Raw genomic sequence first — 17574 nt, 5'->3', positions numbered from 1 at the left:
GATCTAATAACACGAATGCGTGTGTTTGTCTCTCTTCTCTAAATAAATATCTAGTAATAGGGACTGAGTTCTCTTCCTGTTTAAATTAATGTATCTATCGCTCCATGTACAGTTGTTTGGTGGTGGTTAATCTTCCACCCACATGAATTTATTGATAGATATGGCCAATTCAAACCATATAATGTAGTAGTTAAGTGTGAGTAGCTACCTCGGTTGAAACTCCATTGTTGCATTCAACAGTTTCATTAATTTACTATGACGATCATGGTGTTCAAAACCATATGCTGGTACTTTTCTTTTCGTGATCTGTATGGAGGGTCTTGTTAACTGAGTGAGATTTCCATAAATGATTGACACTTTCACGGCAGTGGTTGATGTATGGAGATGTGTAAGGTGAAATCCTTATCGTGAACTGGCCGGCTTGTGCATTTAAGGAGAATGCTGCCACTTGGTGATGATAGTACCGTATGTGTATGTTTGAAGTTTATGTATTATTTTAAACATTATCTTCTGCTTCTGAGTTAAATGTATTGCATATTTATGATGTTGCGCAGTGTAATTATAACAGTTTTTAGCTATGACGTGACTGCCAGGAAATGAACCTTTATTTGGCAGTTAGATTGTTCTCATGCCTAGACACGTCTACGCTTCGTCGTATTTGTCTGGAACACCAGAAAACTACAATGCCAACCAGTGACACTGTGACCTTCCGATTCACGAGATCTGTTGAAACTATAGGTTTTTGGGAACGCTTGCGTCGCTCTTCAGGGCTAAAGCCGAACATCGCGTGCGGTTAATGATTGCAGTCGCTCCCATACGTTCTCCTATGCGAAAGTCCCGCTGCTTAACTACAGGTCTGGATTAAGGAGTCGTAAACATGCGTATCAGCTGAAGGACCACGAGGAGTGGCCTCCTGTTCTTTTCTACGTATGATATTTGGCAGAGTGCTTAACCTTCGCGAGACTAGGAGACTCAACAGTGCTGCATGTCCTACAGTAAATTTTAACAGATAGCCATGTCAGTGACCACTTCAACAGTAAAATAAATAACACGTGTTCTACCAGAAATATGCTGCTATTAAACTACCAGTTATCTGAGACTTCGTAATTCTCCCTCACTGGGTGTTTGACCAGTGTTTCAGTTTCATTTGATGGATGTCTCTAGCAGTAACCACCGAGCACCGTCAAAGTAGCAGCACGGAGGACGACTACAGGCCCCCGTCGCAATGGTGTATAACGTCCCGTCAACGACGATGTCGTTAATGACTGAGTGAAAGCTCGAATGCGAAAGAAAATCAGTCGTGTCCTAATCAAAGGAATCATACCGGCATTTGCCGGAATTGATATAGGGGATCCGCGGAAAACTCAAATCTTGACCGAACAAGCAATAGAAGCAGAGTTCTCACAAATGCATGTCTTAAACATTGTTTCACGGTGGTGGTGGTTGTTTCGGGGAAGGAGACCAGACAGCGAGGTCATCGGTCTCATCGGATTAGGGAAGGAAGTCGGCCGTGCCCTTTGAAAGGAACCATCCCGGCATTTGCCTGGAGCGATTTAGGGAAATCACGGAAAACCTAAATCAGGATGGCGGGACGCGGGATTGAACCGTCGTCCTCCCGAATGCGAGTCCAGTGTCTAACCACTGCGCCACCTCGCTCGGTTCATTGTTTCACCTTGCTCATTCCATGCAATAGGGAGGTTTGTCTGATGAAGAACGAAACACAAGAGCAGAGGCGGTCGCTTGTAAGTGCAGCCCGCTATTATGATTAGCACGCGCTGGATAGAGGTTGATGGCCAGTGTGAAAGTCCTGCTCGCTCACGGATTATCTGCCTTGAATCGGTGTCATATTGATAACTTTCCTATTCTTTGTGAGAAAGCCAGTCAGTAAGAAGTATGCGACTGCTGTTTGTCTGGATTCGGTATGCAAGACCTTATCTTCGGGCTTCTTATCACATCCCGCGCCAGACGAGAACTTCGTAGTTGATCCGAATACAGAAAAATTAAGCGACCTGATTAAAGTCTAGAAATTTAACTCGCTTTATTCCTAAATGATTACGAGTTAGGTGGTTAGTTGACAGTTAGGCTTCATTACAAACAAATTGTAAGCACATGTTGCGCAATGCCTGTAAATGGTAGGTGTAAAATCTATTTTTCTTACGCAAAAAAATTACAGGAAGAAGGAATACAGATTGCTACGGAAAAAATAGGTGTCTCCACGGTTTTTATTTAAGTGTCTTCTCTACGGCAATGGATGAACAGAAATTCCGAAAAACTTCTCAAACTACCATAAAGTTGTCATTCAGCCGATGGAGGATGCAGAGGCCGAATTGAAGCACAGTGATTGGAACTTTCTGAGAAGTACGTGAGCCTAACAAATCCTTGACCTAACATTGTCAACGTTATTTCATAGTTCTACCTTCTATAATCAGCTACGCTCATTACGCTAGCAGCCGAAATACTCATACATACTTCTTCTTGATTGCAGTCTCGAGTAATGGCTTCTCCTCTTTATTTCAATGCGCAGACATTCCTACACAGAAAAGCTGATAATTCTGCCGAGAAATAGGTTCGTAAGCTTGACGCCGAACGCATATTGCTGTACTGTGTATTCTTAGAATGCGTTTGACATGTGATACACCGAAATTTCTCACACTAGGTCCAGTGATGTCTAGTTAGTAAGTCCCTAGTTTGCGTTCACTACCAACAATGTTGTATAACGCCTTATGGCTGAAGTTCGAGTATTACTATTTCCCGAGGTTTATGTTTCGGTGAGTTTCTCAGTTTAGTCGCACGTCTGAAGTCAGTTTAAATCCATAGTCATATCATCAATTGGCATCCTTCCCATGGTGACTTTTGTTAAATGACATCATCACTATATAAAATGCAAAACTTACAGTTAAAATATGCCTCTTTGTGCTCCATTCCTGAACACGATGATACTTTTACACTCAGATTTCCTGTCCTTGTCAGCATCTAACAACTTTTGCTGGGGCAACAAACCGCTTATCCAGTCGGAAACTCTGTGAGTATTCTCCCAGGAATGCTGTTCCATTATCGGACGGAGTTTTGTACTACGCCAGGACCTTTTAAACACGTATCTGAGACTCAGGCCGTCAGAATTCGTTCATCAGTATGCAAAAAATACAACTTAAGAACAACTATCTTTTCTCGGGTTTAAAGCAATCTAGATTGATTGGTACACGCTAATTAAGCAAATGATAAAGGTGGTGTCATCGATCAACAGAGTTCTCCAAGGATTTACGTTACCCACAAATAACACACACACACACACACACACGCGCGCACGCACACACGTGCGCGCGCGCACGCACACAAATACTGAGAGGAAGAGATAGAGAAAGCACAAAAACATCTAATGAGTTCATAATTTCTAACACTTGTTCTACCTCCTCCATACTTCAGTAACTATTACTTTTTTTATCTTACGACTGCTGGAAAAAATTAAAATAATGACATTAACACAGGGTGGACAAAAGGAACTAGCTTGGAAAATATTTATAAAACTGGCGCGAAACTGACCGTCGCTAATCAACAAGAGAATTGCCCACCACAAAAAATGCTGGAAAACGTAATTTCGATTCACCAGTCGGTTGCTGCCACATGATTGCACGTGTACATCGCCCGCGTGCTCTGTTCCGAGTACTTAACTGTATGTTATTGCGTTTGAGTGAGTGACAGGAGCAGACATGCTTAGTCACCAGTTCAGTGCAATACAGAATACATGTATTTATTGTCGAGTGTTGTGCGAAACACATTTTGTGGAAAAGTTGTGCGAAACAGTGTGCGCAAGAATTTAAGACTGGACGTGTCTTTGTAGAACATCCAGCAAAGTCTGCAATTCAGAACATAGTGGCTAAACGGTCCAAAAGTGGTTCTAGGGCAAATAAAAACCGTAACTATCCGAAAAGAGATCGAACACCAGAAAATATTGCTCGAATGAAGGAAAGCCTGGATCAAAATCCGACGAAATCTCAGCCCCGTTTATTTGTGCACGTGGGTGTTAAGAAATCGTCGTGTCGAAAAGTTATCAAAAAAGGCCTGTATCTGTATCCTTACGAACTTACTGTTGTGCGTGAGGTACAGCGTCCAGCGTGTGTTCGGACATGTCCGAAAGAACAGACACTATTTTTTATTCAGTGGATATATATATATACGACATAAGAGAGACACAGAACTCAGCCACACTCGGGATTTGTAATAAAACCGATGGCGACAAGTGAAAATGTTTGCCAGACCGGGACTCGGACCCGGATTTCCCACTGTACGCGAGCGCTAACGCAGATGCTCATCTTCTCGTACGCTACACAAGCATCGTCCACTGTCCATTATTCTCAAAACTCGCGGTTCCGTCTGATTCCTGTCGGACGTAAGGTACACAGAAAGGTATCATTATTTGCCGCCAGATGCACACACACAAACACACAATATATACACAGGGTGGTCCATTGATAGTTACCGGGCCAAATATCTCATGAAATAAGCATCAAACGAAAAAACTACAAAGAACTAAACTCCTCTAGCTTGTAGGGGGAAACCAGATGGCGCTATGGTAGGCCCGCTAGATGGCGCTGCCATAGATCAAACGGATATCAACAGCATTTTTTAAAATATGAACCCCCATTTTTATTACATATTCGTGTAGTACGTAAAGAAATATGAATTTTGTAGTTTGACCACTTTTTTCGCTTTGTGATAGATGGCGCTGTAATAGTCACAAGCGTATAAGTACATGGTATCACGTAACATGCAGCCAGTGCGAACGGTATTTGCTTTGTGAGACACATTACTCGTGTTAAAATGGACCGTTTACCAATTGCGGAAAACGTCAATATCGTGTTGATGTATGCCTGTTTACCTATTGCGGAATCGTGTTGATGTATGGCTATTATGATCAAAATGCCCAACGGGCGTGTGCTATGAATGCTGTTCGGTATCCTGGACGACATCATCCAAGTGTCCGGACCGTTCGCCGGATAGTTACGTTATTTAAGGAAACAGGAAGTGTTCAGCTACATATGAAACGTCAACCACGACCTGCAACAAATGGTGATGCTCAATTAGGTGTTTTAGCTGCTGTCGCGGCTAATCCGCACATCAGTAGCAGACAAACTGCGCGAGAATCGGGAACCTCAAAAACGTCGGTGTTGCGAATACTACATCAACATCGATTGCACCCGTACCATATTTCTATGCACCAGGAATTGCATGGCAACGAGTTTGAACGGCGTGTACTGTTCTGCCACTGGGCACAAGAGAAATTACGGGACGATGACATGTTTAACACGCGTTCTATTTAGCGACGAAGGGTCATTCACCAACAGCGGTAACGTAAACTGGCATAATATGCACTATTGGGCAACGGAAAATCCACGATGGCTGCACAAGTGGAACATCAGTGACCTTGGCGAGTTAATGTGTGGCGCGGCATTATGGCAGGAAGGATAATTGACCCCCATTTTATCGATGGCAATCTAAATGCTGCAAGGTATGCTTATTTCCTACGTAATGTTATACCGATGTTACTACAAGATGTTTCATTGCATAACAGAATGGCGATGTACTTCCAACATGATGGATGTCCGGCACACAACTCGCGTGCGGTTGAAGCGGTATTGAATTGTATATTTCATGACAGATGGTTTGGTCGTCGAAGCACCATACCATGGCCCCCACGTTCACCTTATCTGACGTCCCCGGATTTCTTTCTATGGGTAAAGTTGAAGGATATTTGCTATCGTGACCCACCGACAATGTCTGACAACATGCGCCAACGCATTGTCAATGCATGTGCGAACATTACGAAAGGCGAACTACTCGCTGTTGAGAGGAATGTCGTTACACGTATTGCCAAATGCATTGAAGTTGACGGACATCATTTTGAGCATTTATTGCATTAATGTAGTATTTACAGGTAATTCTCAGAAATGATAAGTTCACAAAGGTACATGTATGACATTGGAACAACCGAAATAAAATGTTCAACCGTACCTACGTTCTGTATTTTAATTTAAAAAACGTACCTGTTACCAACTGTTCGTCTAAAATTGTGAGCCATATATTTGTGACTATTACAGCGCCATCTATCACAAAGTGACAAAAGTGGTCGAACTAAAACATTCATATTTCTTTACGTACTGCACGAATATGTAATAAAAAGTGTGGGTTCCTATTTAAAAAAACGCTGTTGGTATCCGTTTGGGGGACTGATGACCACAGCAGTTAAGTCCCATAGTGCTCAGAGCCATTTGAGCCATATCCGTTTGACCTATGGTAGCGCCATCTAGCGGGCCAACATAGCGCCATCTGGTTTCCCCCTTCAAGCTAGACATGTTTCGTTCTTTGTAGTTTTTTCGTTTGACGCTTATTTCGTGAGATATTTGGCCCGATGACGATCAATGGACCACCTTGTATATATGTTTGTGTCCTTTCTTTCTGACATGTTCTGAATCGTTAGGGACAGAAAACGGAGCTTGGCTTTTATAATATTTTAGGATTTGTCTCAGCTGACGATGATTGTAGACTGGACCTGGTGATCACCAACTGTTGTTGGTGGTGAACAGGCCGAATATAGATGTGAATCCACATATATCCGCGAAGACGGAAGAATGTCCATCTGTGATCTATTTGGCCGAGTCAGAATGTAGTTCCTCGTTTCAGCGCCCTCTTTGGCGAATGACATAACTGTTGGCGGATGTAGAAGGCTCACTGTGGTTCTTGTTGCGAGAGCATAAATAAGTTCTCTTGTATAAGCACCATCTGTGTGGCGACTGTTCGAAACTTTGTGGCTCCACGGCTGGAGACAGCATGGCTGGTGACAGCCTCTGCAGTTATCGGTGTGACGGCACACACAGCATAATAGAACACCAAAACGATCCACACGTTTGCTACAGTTACTAATTTAAGATAAGAAATTAGATGTTAAGGAATTATATTTTCAGCCTACTAGGAAACGTGCCTGATTAGTTTTCCAGACGCTCCACCCCAGTCGTCAACAAACTGTACAACCTTGTCTTGCACGGGGGAGCGGAATTTCTTGACTTGTAATCAGCTCGACATCAACGGGTCGTTTAACAACAAAACGTTCTCCAGGACTCGGGTGGTCGCCGAGGAGGCCAGACAGCGCCGATGAATAGAGCGACGCAGTTTAAAGTTTCGGGGCGACAATCCATTTAGGGCGGCGTGACAAACCGATGTAGGCGGGGCCACGTGGGCGCCCAGCTACAGATTGCGTCCGGCGATGCGACGCACTTGTTGCCGTGTAAATACCGCGCCTGGCAGTCGACAAAGGGCCGGGGCCGCGCTGCACTCTAGGAAAGAACAGGTTCTGCACGCCCTGAAATATTGTTCGTGACGATGGAGCAGAATCTGTTGTCAGCACGCGACGAGGCGCCGCCTGCTATCTGCCGGCCCCATCGCACCGCTGCGTAATGACCTGACAGCCACGAAATGTTTGCATTTCTTATAATCTGACGGCAGGACGCCGCCACCTACGCTCCAGGAAAGCGGTGTGGGAGCCTGGCTCAAATGGCCCACCTTACGATGTTAAATCCTCCGACACCAGACTTGTATTCAGAAAATGCACCCGGAAAGGCAGGATTACTGCCACGGCTGGGGGTGACAAGACTGATGTTTTTCGTTATGTTCACTTGTGTGTCACTGAAGAGAGAAAAGTCTTTAAGTGACAAAGATTACGCCTTCGCAATCAGCAGTTACTTCCCTTAGAAAGAAAAATAAGAACTGAAAATAGCTGAAAAACTGGTTGCATGGTAGATATGTTTTTTTTTTTTTTCCAAATTAGTCTCTACACGACTGAGCAGCACTTTCTGTGCTGTCTCCCGCAGGTAACTGTTTATTGTCACACAGAAAATAAAAACGGTAGTGAACGACTGTTCACTTACAGCTTGCCAGAGTATTCGACATATCATCATTAATTTTTGCTTATCAGATGGGAAGTGCACTGTTTCGGCGAGCTATAAGCACTAAAAACGTGTAGTTGAAAACTAGTGAAGGAGAACGCACATTTTCCTGTCCGCACGTTTTCGTGCCTTTCTAGTACAATATTTCGACTCTGAATCGCTCGTGTACCTGCTATTCCAGCATTTCCGACTACACATGATACCGACAGGACCGGTAAAACGTGGCGATATCGATCGGGTTCCAAGGCTTGCTATTTTCTTTTCAACTGGGCGTTTCAGTCCCTATGATGGTATTACGATAATATTCAGTCATCTTACAATGAAATATATGGGAAATTATCTTTTTCACGAAATGATGTTAAAGGAGTTTATTCACCGATTATTCGAAACAGATTGTACAAAGATTCTGCTGTTTGTATCGTATGTAGTACGTGGTGGTCGTGAGAAATCGATAAGACTGATTAAGTCACATTCGGGGGAGTGAAGATATTCATTTTTCTCCAGTTCTATAGCACAAAATAATACCAGTCAAAGTGGATATATTTACATTAAATTCAAATGGTTCAAATGGCTCTGAGCACTATGGGACTTAACATCTATGGTCATCAGTCCCCTAGAACTTAGAACTACTTAAACCTGACTAACCTAAGGACATCACACAACACCCAGGCATCACGAGGCAGAGAAAATCCCTGACCCCACATTAAATTCTCCTTGCTATAAAGTAACAAAATACATATAGTATGCAGAAGATCTGTGGTAGTTCTTCTGCGCAATTAGAAGGAATTATAACAAAATGTATTTAAATCTAAATTAATTATTTCCTCCTGCAGAACCCTATCTTTCCACTAAAAATCTTACACGGACCCGCTTAAACTTGTGTTGCAGCGTGCAGATCTAAAACGAAGAGTTGTAAAACACTGCCATATGGAGTTGATTTTACGACTTGTTTCTAAGAACAAGGCGCGGTATTTTCGGCGGCCCATAAATATTAATGTTCGAACAACCATATTTCAAAGAATACTGTTTGAGTGAATGTTAAGGAGAAACGATTTCGAAGAAAATCTTGTCAAAAGGACTGTCCCGATCTCGGTAAACGTCTGTTCCGCAAAAGCAGCAAAAGCTGTATCGACGTTTGCCACAGAAATAAAAATTTTGTTTGTCGCTTGTATGACTTGAGCCCGCAGCTAACGGCAGTGGCTGTGCTGTTGGTCCCGCACGGTCGTGGTTGGCTGCCACGTCGTTACTCACGGGGAGCCACGGGATTTTTATGAGACACAGCCCAGTATGAGCTCCACGCTCATTATCTCGCGCCAAGCACCGTTCGAGCAGCGGTCGGCTTTTGCGCACGTGGCGGTGGTCTCCGGGGTCAGGTTTTCCCCATACTCTCCGATTATTCGCTTGTCATTACAAGCGTGACACGGATAATCGGAGAATTATTGAAGAAAGAGCTTAGAGTTAGAACGACAGTCAAGATATTTCATAAAGATGTAATCTTCCTGGTGTGTGTGTGTGTGAGTGTAACCTTAATAAGCTGGTGAAGCTGTTGGGGGGGGATGGTACATGATTCATTACTATTATAAAAACAACTGAAAAATTAACGTCATTGTGATCCTAACAAGTAATCTGACCACCTCAGTGATAATCTCACACAAACTGAAAATATTCTGCAGTGGTTAAGATAATGAATAAGTATTCACCAAGAACAAACCACCCTCTGGCACCGTGATTTACGTTTTCCGTAGTTTCTTTCAATCAGTAAAAGCGAGTGCCAACGTCAGTCCTTCACCGAGACCGATGTCGAACTCATTTTCCATTCATGTCCACAAGAGCCTGGTGCTCCATTTTTAATGACCTCAGTATCAACGGGAGTTTACCATATAGATTTGGCGCTCTGTTCATAGCAGAGGTGGTACATCCTATCGTATGTTTCATTGAACATATTTGATTTAAATAAATACTACAGTCCAGTTGTTGCATAATTATCCAGACAAACATACTGAATTTTTCGCTCCTCTGTAATACAGATTCTTTTTCGATCTTAATTTGGCAAGTAATTTAAAGTTTTCGACTACATTCAGCAGACGCATTAAAAAACATTAGTCGGAAAATTGAAACTTCTGTATACGGTTTGAAGAACACATTTTTATTTTCCTTCATGCGGTATTAAATATAATGATTACACTTAGGTTTTCTGGTGTTTCCCTGAATTGACCAAGGCGAATGCCGGAACGGTTCCTTTGAGACTGATACGGCTGGTTTTCTCTCTCCATTCTTGTCCTACCCGAATTTGTGCCCCGTTTGTTGTATTAAATCGTCGTCGAGGAGGTGTTAAACCATGACCTTCCCTCCTCCTTCTACGACCCACAGTCACTCAGTTAGCTGACATCCGATTAACTTTCATTAAGCAAAATGAGATGCGGTACTGCAATAACAGCTTTTTAACTGTTCCCAGTTGGGACCTAAGATTGCGCCAAATTCTATGACATAAAAATATTTTATTTTTCAGCAAAAATTTGTCCCTTAGAGTCATCTAGGCACTTTAAATGTTACCATTCTACGAGATACAGACTCTCTAACACGCTACAGAAGGTCGTTTGTATGTAAGGAAAAGAAAAAAAGGTACGTCTGTGGCACATCGACGCCATACTATTCTACTCAGGATACCACAGGACGCTCCGAAGCGCGGCAAATAAACACCCCATTAAGAAGTCGGAAACGGACCTCTTTAGAAAGAAATACGCAACACGACTGTCTGCTTTTGGACGGCGAGTTTGGGAGGAAACAGGCCGTTGCCGAATTTCGTCTGAGTTTTTGGGAAGAACGTAAGCAGAAGCTGCGCGTCTCACCTAAGCAAACGGGTGAGAGCGCCAGCCTATACAAACGAGGCCCGGCTATAGTTAGTAGTCGCTGGAATTCCAAACAACGCCGGCTATTGTAGTGCGGACCGCTTTTCCAGGGCACTCATTCATGCATTGCCGTGGGCTCCGCGACCATACGTGGCTCGCAACAATAATGAAGGCACTCGCCGTGCGTAATGCAGCCACGAGAACAGATGCAGTCTTCACTTCTACCCACAAGGCTACTTTTGCCGAAAAATAAGATCAGCACTAAGAGTTCCAACTACACACTGTCGTCACTTGGTCACACTGTAAACTCTAGATCTGACGACAAAGACCAGTATCAGATTTTTCTGTCTATTATTTCCCAGGTATTCGGTTAATACTACTATTTTCGGTCGTTATATACGATTAGTAAGGTAAGACCTGTGTAACACGATTATTATATCTGTGGAATATTAAGTTGTCAATGTAAATATCTATATTCAGTTCCGATCGATTGGAGGCTTTATATGGCATTCAGTGCAACACTTAATTCCGAATATGTGGAAAATATTAAGTCGGATTTCGCATCAGACTGAAGAGACCTCTAAATGGCAAGTTGAGCTGTTTCAGCGATAACAGGCACAGACTAACTTCAGCAGAACATGGTTCTGAAATCGACTCTTATAATATCTTCGCTTTCAACTAAGAAATCTAGAACTTTGAACACAAATGGCTTAAGTGAAAGGGAAGCAATAATTTAGTGCTTTGTTGATGTCGAGGCCACTAGGGACGAATCAGTGGCGCACTGATCAGATAAGTGCTATTGAAAGAACGCGCCAGTCATTTAGCTTTAGTAATTTAAGGAGGTCACAGGAAACTTAACTGAATTTTTGCAGATCAGATTTGGGTCCTGCTCTTGCCAAATACATTTTTTTTCCCTTAACTGCCTCGACACTCCTATCGGTGCTTAAAAATTTAGAAATGTTGCTGTTCATATGAGTTTGGGCATGGTTCACTGAATCTCCCGATTTATAAATCGAAGATTAGAGCATGACATACCGTCAACAACGAGGTTACTGGAGACTGCGCAAAACTCAAATTTGACTAGGATGGTGAAAGAAATCAGCCTTGTTCTTTCCAAATCAACTATCCCAGCATTCGCCATAACCGTTTTAGGGAAACTGCGTAAGACTTAAATCAGTATGTCTGGACGGTGATTTGAAACTTGGGTCTGGAGTCTTAATCACTGCGTCACCTCGTTCGGTGGATATCCCGAATTAGGATCGCTGTTCAAGAGAAAAAAAATTTGACTTATATCGTAGTTTGAAGTACGTTATCGAGTAAACATTATGCCTTGTCATAATAGTATTCGTGTCATTCAGAGAGATTAAAACTTTGCGTAGGTTTATGAAGAAAGATTTGAAACTTCTGAACTTAGAACAACATGTGTCAGAATAACCTAAGACCTGTTCGAGACAAAAATAGCTATAGAGATTTGCTGAATCATGAGCCGTCGAGTTGACTATCCAACCCAATATAGCGCAAAAACGAAGGCGCGAAGACTGCGATGAATAGGTCTTATTGGTCTTAAGTAGGAACAAGGAAAGCTTTCGACCACACGTCATATAGTGACTCCAATGAAATGTTAGAAGAATCATGTGCTGCAACTACGACGCATGTCGATACGTGAGGGCTAAATCCAAGCGGTGCAGCTGCAGATTCTAAAGGACGGAACCCCATCTTCAGGCTTTCTGTTAGCTAGTGAGCACATTACTTAATATATTTTAAAACAGCAGCTGACCGATCTAGTAAGTTGCTAGCGGTGGATTAAAATGTCTCCATAGTTGTAACAAAAGCCGCCATTTTTTAGAATACTATTAATACAAAGTTCGTCTCAGAAAGTGGCTAATTTTCGACTGCGTAGACCCCTGGTGATTTTTGTAGCTGCTGCAGCCTTAACAATAATCGCTATGGACGCTCAGTATTTTCAAACGAATGTTCAAGATCGATGTGACTGAAATACGGAAATAATAATGACCAATAAACTTTATTTACAAAAGCGATGTATATCGATGCTTTCTGTGGCATATTTTCATTAAATTATTTGTTGTGGCGTCGTTTACTGCAATCCATTGCTTTTAATGCGAACTATGAAATAAATTCTGTTGATGTTCATCCACGGTTTGACAAAAACGGTGTAAGACAACCCCATGAATCCTAAATCTGGACTTTAGAGCGTTATCGAACTCGGTGCATCGATAATAGGAGTAAAGTGTTTTACTCCTGCATCTTTTTCTGTGCTAGTGTGGTTCAAAAAATGGTTCAACTGGCTCTGAGCACTATGGGACTTAACATCTGTGGTCATCAGTCCCCTAGAACTTAGAACTACTTAAACCTAACTAACCTAAGGACATCACACACATCCATGCCCGAGGCAGGATTCGAACCTGCGACCGTAGCAGTCCCGCGGTTCCGGACTGAGCGTCTAGAACCGCTAGACCACCGCGGCCGGCTTGTGCTAGTGTGCGATGAAGCCAGAAAGAGAACAAAATATTCCCGCATCGGTCAATTTACCACTTCAGTATTATAATAGCTTCATTAACTGAAATCTACAGTGAATTAAGAGCGCAGGAAACAAACACTGAGGCTGCAACGTGAGAAGCTTACCAGTAACGCCCACCAGAAGTTGTGCCGGCAGATACAATGGCTATCGTTGTCCGTTTCTTCTCATTTCCTTTGCTTCTGAGTGGCAAACTGAAAAGCGAAGAGGACGGCTGGCAGAACAAACAGAAAGCGACTAACGGCTGCTGGAAATAGCCCACGGATTTCCATTCTGCTATTTTAAGGGTGTTTGTTGTCGTTAGCCACAGGGCACTGTCTTAAGGGACCAAATGAAGACCAACCTGCCTTATGCCCCGCCTTATTGGCTACATTGCTCACTTGTGGACCAGTCATAGTGTATTTATTACGCATGTAGTACTTCGAATAATTCTGGACATTTTCTTCATATCCATAGTACATAACGCAAAATCCGAGCTCTTTCATTTACAACTTCACTTGACTTACAGAAAGTTCATATTTCAAGAAGAGTGAGGACAAATGCAAACAGGGAAAGTGATTTGCATAGCTTAAATTTCACTCCCGAAGGCACTGTCACGTAGTCGTTAAACTCTGGAATGCTGTAGACTGTGTACCTCACACAGATTACACGTGACATTTCCAAAAAATATACTACTTTCGAAACAACTCTTTTTTATAAATCATGGTCGATAAATTTAGACAGCTATTAATTCGAAGTCTTTATACGGTTATCGCCAATAAACTAATTGTCTTTAAGCTGAAGATCGTCATCTTCATTTCTATGACTTATACAGCAGGATAAATATATTTTCAAAACTTATCCTTGAATTATAGTCTCATCTTGCCTACACATCAGTATTGTTCATGCATGTTTTCTAATAACTACCACTCATGTTATATTATGTCATTACGATATTTTTATTTTTCTGGGAATTCAAAAGCTTTCTTGGTCCATCCACTAACTATTTTCTCTTGTCACCTGCTTCACATTTCCATTATTGTCGTAATCACATCTTCCATTACCGTCTGTTCTCCAATCCTAGTGATTTTCCCAACATGGCTCTCTCTATTGCTAATTCATAGTACAATTACATGTGTTTGGGACGAAGTTTTGTTATGAGTTTAAAGCAAGTTCAGTATTACACTATTCGCAAAAGAAATGAATACACGTTTGCTCATAGTTTTTTTTTTTTTTAATTTAACGGAAGGAGAATGACGCTACAAGTTAGCGAAGTAGATGAAACCGAGATACGTTCAAAGTGTGTAATGAAATTCGAAAATATAAAGAGAATATCACTTACTGACGTAATTAAATGATTAGAACAATTGTCATAACCTGTAGTTTATAGTACTGGAGTTACAAGTTGAAACAACGAAATCACTGCAAAAAGCTACAGATTATGCAATGAATATTTTGCTGGTTATTGTAGTATTTCCAATTTTCTCAGACAAATTAGCGAATGATGAGACTATCTCTAATGCCTCCACTACAAACAAATCATGAAAGCACGCAGTAGTCTCTAACAAACGTGCAGATTCTAAGCAGTGAATGAAATAAGGCAGGATTATTAACAAGAGGCAAATTATACCTGGCGACATTCTTCTTTTCCTTTTGCAAAATTGTTTTACACGCCCGTCATCATGTTAGTGCCCATTTGTTAGTTAAAATTGCATTCTTTAGTTTTGTCTTCTTGCTTCCTGCTTAGCCTCTAACGTTCTAGTTCTAATTACTCCAATAGCAATGGGCAAAATATGAGTTTGTGTGTTTCTGGAAAGTTAAAGAGCGCAGAAGCCCACTGATGACGAAAAACCTCGTTCTTACACTTCATAGACTTCGTAACTGTTTTTCTTTCGTAGTGCAGACTCTTTAGGATATATACGGCAGCTATAAGATATACTATCCAGGCCGTACTAAGTGTGGGAACCATGTAGATAGCAATCTTAGCTGTGTTATTGTCTTGCATGAGCTCTACACGTGGCGCCAAGCAAATAAGAAATTGGTAAACTACAAATATAGAACGCAGGGAAATCAGCTTCTGAAGAGAAAGAAAAACTACAAGAATCATGTGGTAGCAGTGGCAAAGTCGACAGAGTATATATACAATGCATTGCTTGAGCTTTCGGATTGAGAAAGTTCTTTGACAGTAAGGAATGATAAATCGTATGACATAAGGAGAAATCAGGTAAGCAGCCTTCAAAGCTATGGCTATGAGTGGGGAGATATATATCCTAGGTTTATTTCTACCCCTGAATTTAATGTAGAATTACTCCGCCAACATTATTCATTTGAGTGTCCGTAATGTACGCAGCTACTTTAAGATTATCAAAGGTATTTAAAATCCATTTATGCAACTGCAAAAAAATGCGTATTTGTATCATCATACACTTTCGTTTTATCCAACGTTACTGATGGAGCTGATGACGAAGTAACCAGTGACTCTGTGACAGTTGATTGCAGTTTCTTATCTTGCTTCATTTCTTCATACAGTTGCCATGATCCGTCTCGACGCCATTTCCGTCTAACGGTCAGCGTTACTTTTCTTCTCATTTGTGTTGAGATGGGCTAGCGACAGTGGGTTGCAGAGCGGTGCTGCCCGGCGGCGCCACTCTGTGACGTACCTACTCGTAGCCGCTGGTAGCCGAGGTGAGAGTTAACGCACTCGTATTTCAGCAGCGGCGTGATTTAGGCGATAAGCGCGCGTTTTGTCACAGAGGGTCAGTAACAATGAAACGTGCTGCCTAATTGCAGCGGCATAACGAACGAGGCGAGCGTGTCGCCCTGCGCCTGCCCGCAACCATAATTTGTTGCCATGTGCGCTTCAAAACCCTATCTCCCATATATAGAACTTTCTTATTGTCTTCCTAATGAGACTTGAGCTGGAAACACTAATAAATCCGGTCGTGGCGTGCTTCCTAACGGTACGGCCGTCTCTACTTGTTCCTTTTTTCTCTCTGTCCCATAAATTGATTAACACGTTGACAGGTGATTATTCCTGACGTCTTGTGATCTCGGATAAGTTTCAATTTCACCGAGCACGGATTAAATAAATAACGGAAGGAAGAAGTTGTCCCTCTGCCTTATCTTAGTTAAGAGAACGCCGCGAACAAACGTCTCGTCCGATGTCCAGTCATGCTTTAGTGCGATGTGTGGTTTATTTGACATCAGTTTTCTGCATAGGAAACGAGCCTCTCGAGCCGGCATTAACTGATGTGAGATGTGTATCCCGCAAAAGGGTGGACGCAGAGCTTTAATACGAGCTAAAATATTATGACCGCCAGCTTAATAGCTTGTTTGTCCGTCTTTGGAATGACATATGTCACTGATCCTGGGCATCAGGAATCCGACAGTTTGTTGGCAGGTTTTTGGAGATATAGCATTAGATGCCTATGCACAGGTCACGTAATTCGCGCAAATAACGGGCCACTGATTTGCGTACGCAGTAATGGCGCTCGATAGCGTCCCAGATGGGTTCCATAGGATGTACATCAGGCGAATTTGGCCGCCGAGACATCAACGAGAGTTCACTACAATGCTGCTCAAACCACTGTGGCACGGTTCTGGCTCCGAGACACGGACCATTATACTGCTGAAAGATGACATCGCTGTCGCGGGAGACATCGAGCATGAGGGGATGCGCTACGGTCGCAGGTTCGAATCCTGCCTCGGGCCTGGGTGTGTGTGATGTCCTTGGGTTAGTTAGGTTTAAGTAGTTCTAAGTTCTAGGGGACTGATGACCTCAGCAGTTGAGTCCCATAGTGCTCAGAGCCATTTGAACCATGAAGGTTAAATGGTTCAAATGGCTCTGAACACTATGGGACTTAACTTCTGAGGTCATCAGTCCCCTAGAACTTAGAACTACTTAAACTTAACTAACCTAAGGACATCACACACATCCATGCCCGAGGCAGGATTCGAACCTGCGACTGTAGCGGTCGTGCGGTTCCAGACTGTAGCGCCTAGAACCGCTCGGCCACATCAGCCGGCGAACCATGAAGGGATGCAGGTGGTTCGCAGCTGTCAGCGTGTCTTCGATTACCACTTGAGGTGCCACGCAAGTGCAGGAGAATGTCTTCCGTAGCATAATAATGCTCCTTCCAGCCTGCGGCCGTGGCGTTGCACGTTTCTAGCCGCCGTTCAGCTCGATCACTACGTTTGTGGATACGACCATCGACCTACTGTAGCAAATATGTGATTCACTCGAAGAGCCGACACGTTTCTATTGATCGACGGT

The 17574-nt window shown here is 42.6% G+C and overlaps 1 protein-coding gene across 1 annotated transcript in view; it reads left to right on the top strand.

Moving 5' to 3' along the window:
- LOC124722353 overlaps window positions 1–17574 on the top strand; it is a gene marked incomplete at its 3' end in the record, with an annotated part of 821905 nt that overhangs the window by 139748 nt on the left and 664583 nt on the right. The gene's annotated exons all lie outside the window — the stretch shown is intronic.

Source organism: Schistocerca piceifrons, chromosome X (assembly GCF_021461385.2).
Source record: "Schistocerca piceifrons isolate TAMUIC-IGC-003096 chromosome X, iqSchPice1.1, whole genome shotgun sequence".
In the NCBI taxonomy this organism is placed as follows: Eukaryota; Metazoa; Arthropoda; class Insecta; order Orthoptera; family Acrididae; genus Schistocerca; species Schistocerca piceifrons.
The sequence above is the reverse complement of the archived record's forward strand: the minus strand, read 5'-3'. Positions and strand labels throughout refer to the sequence as shown.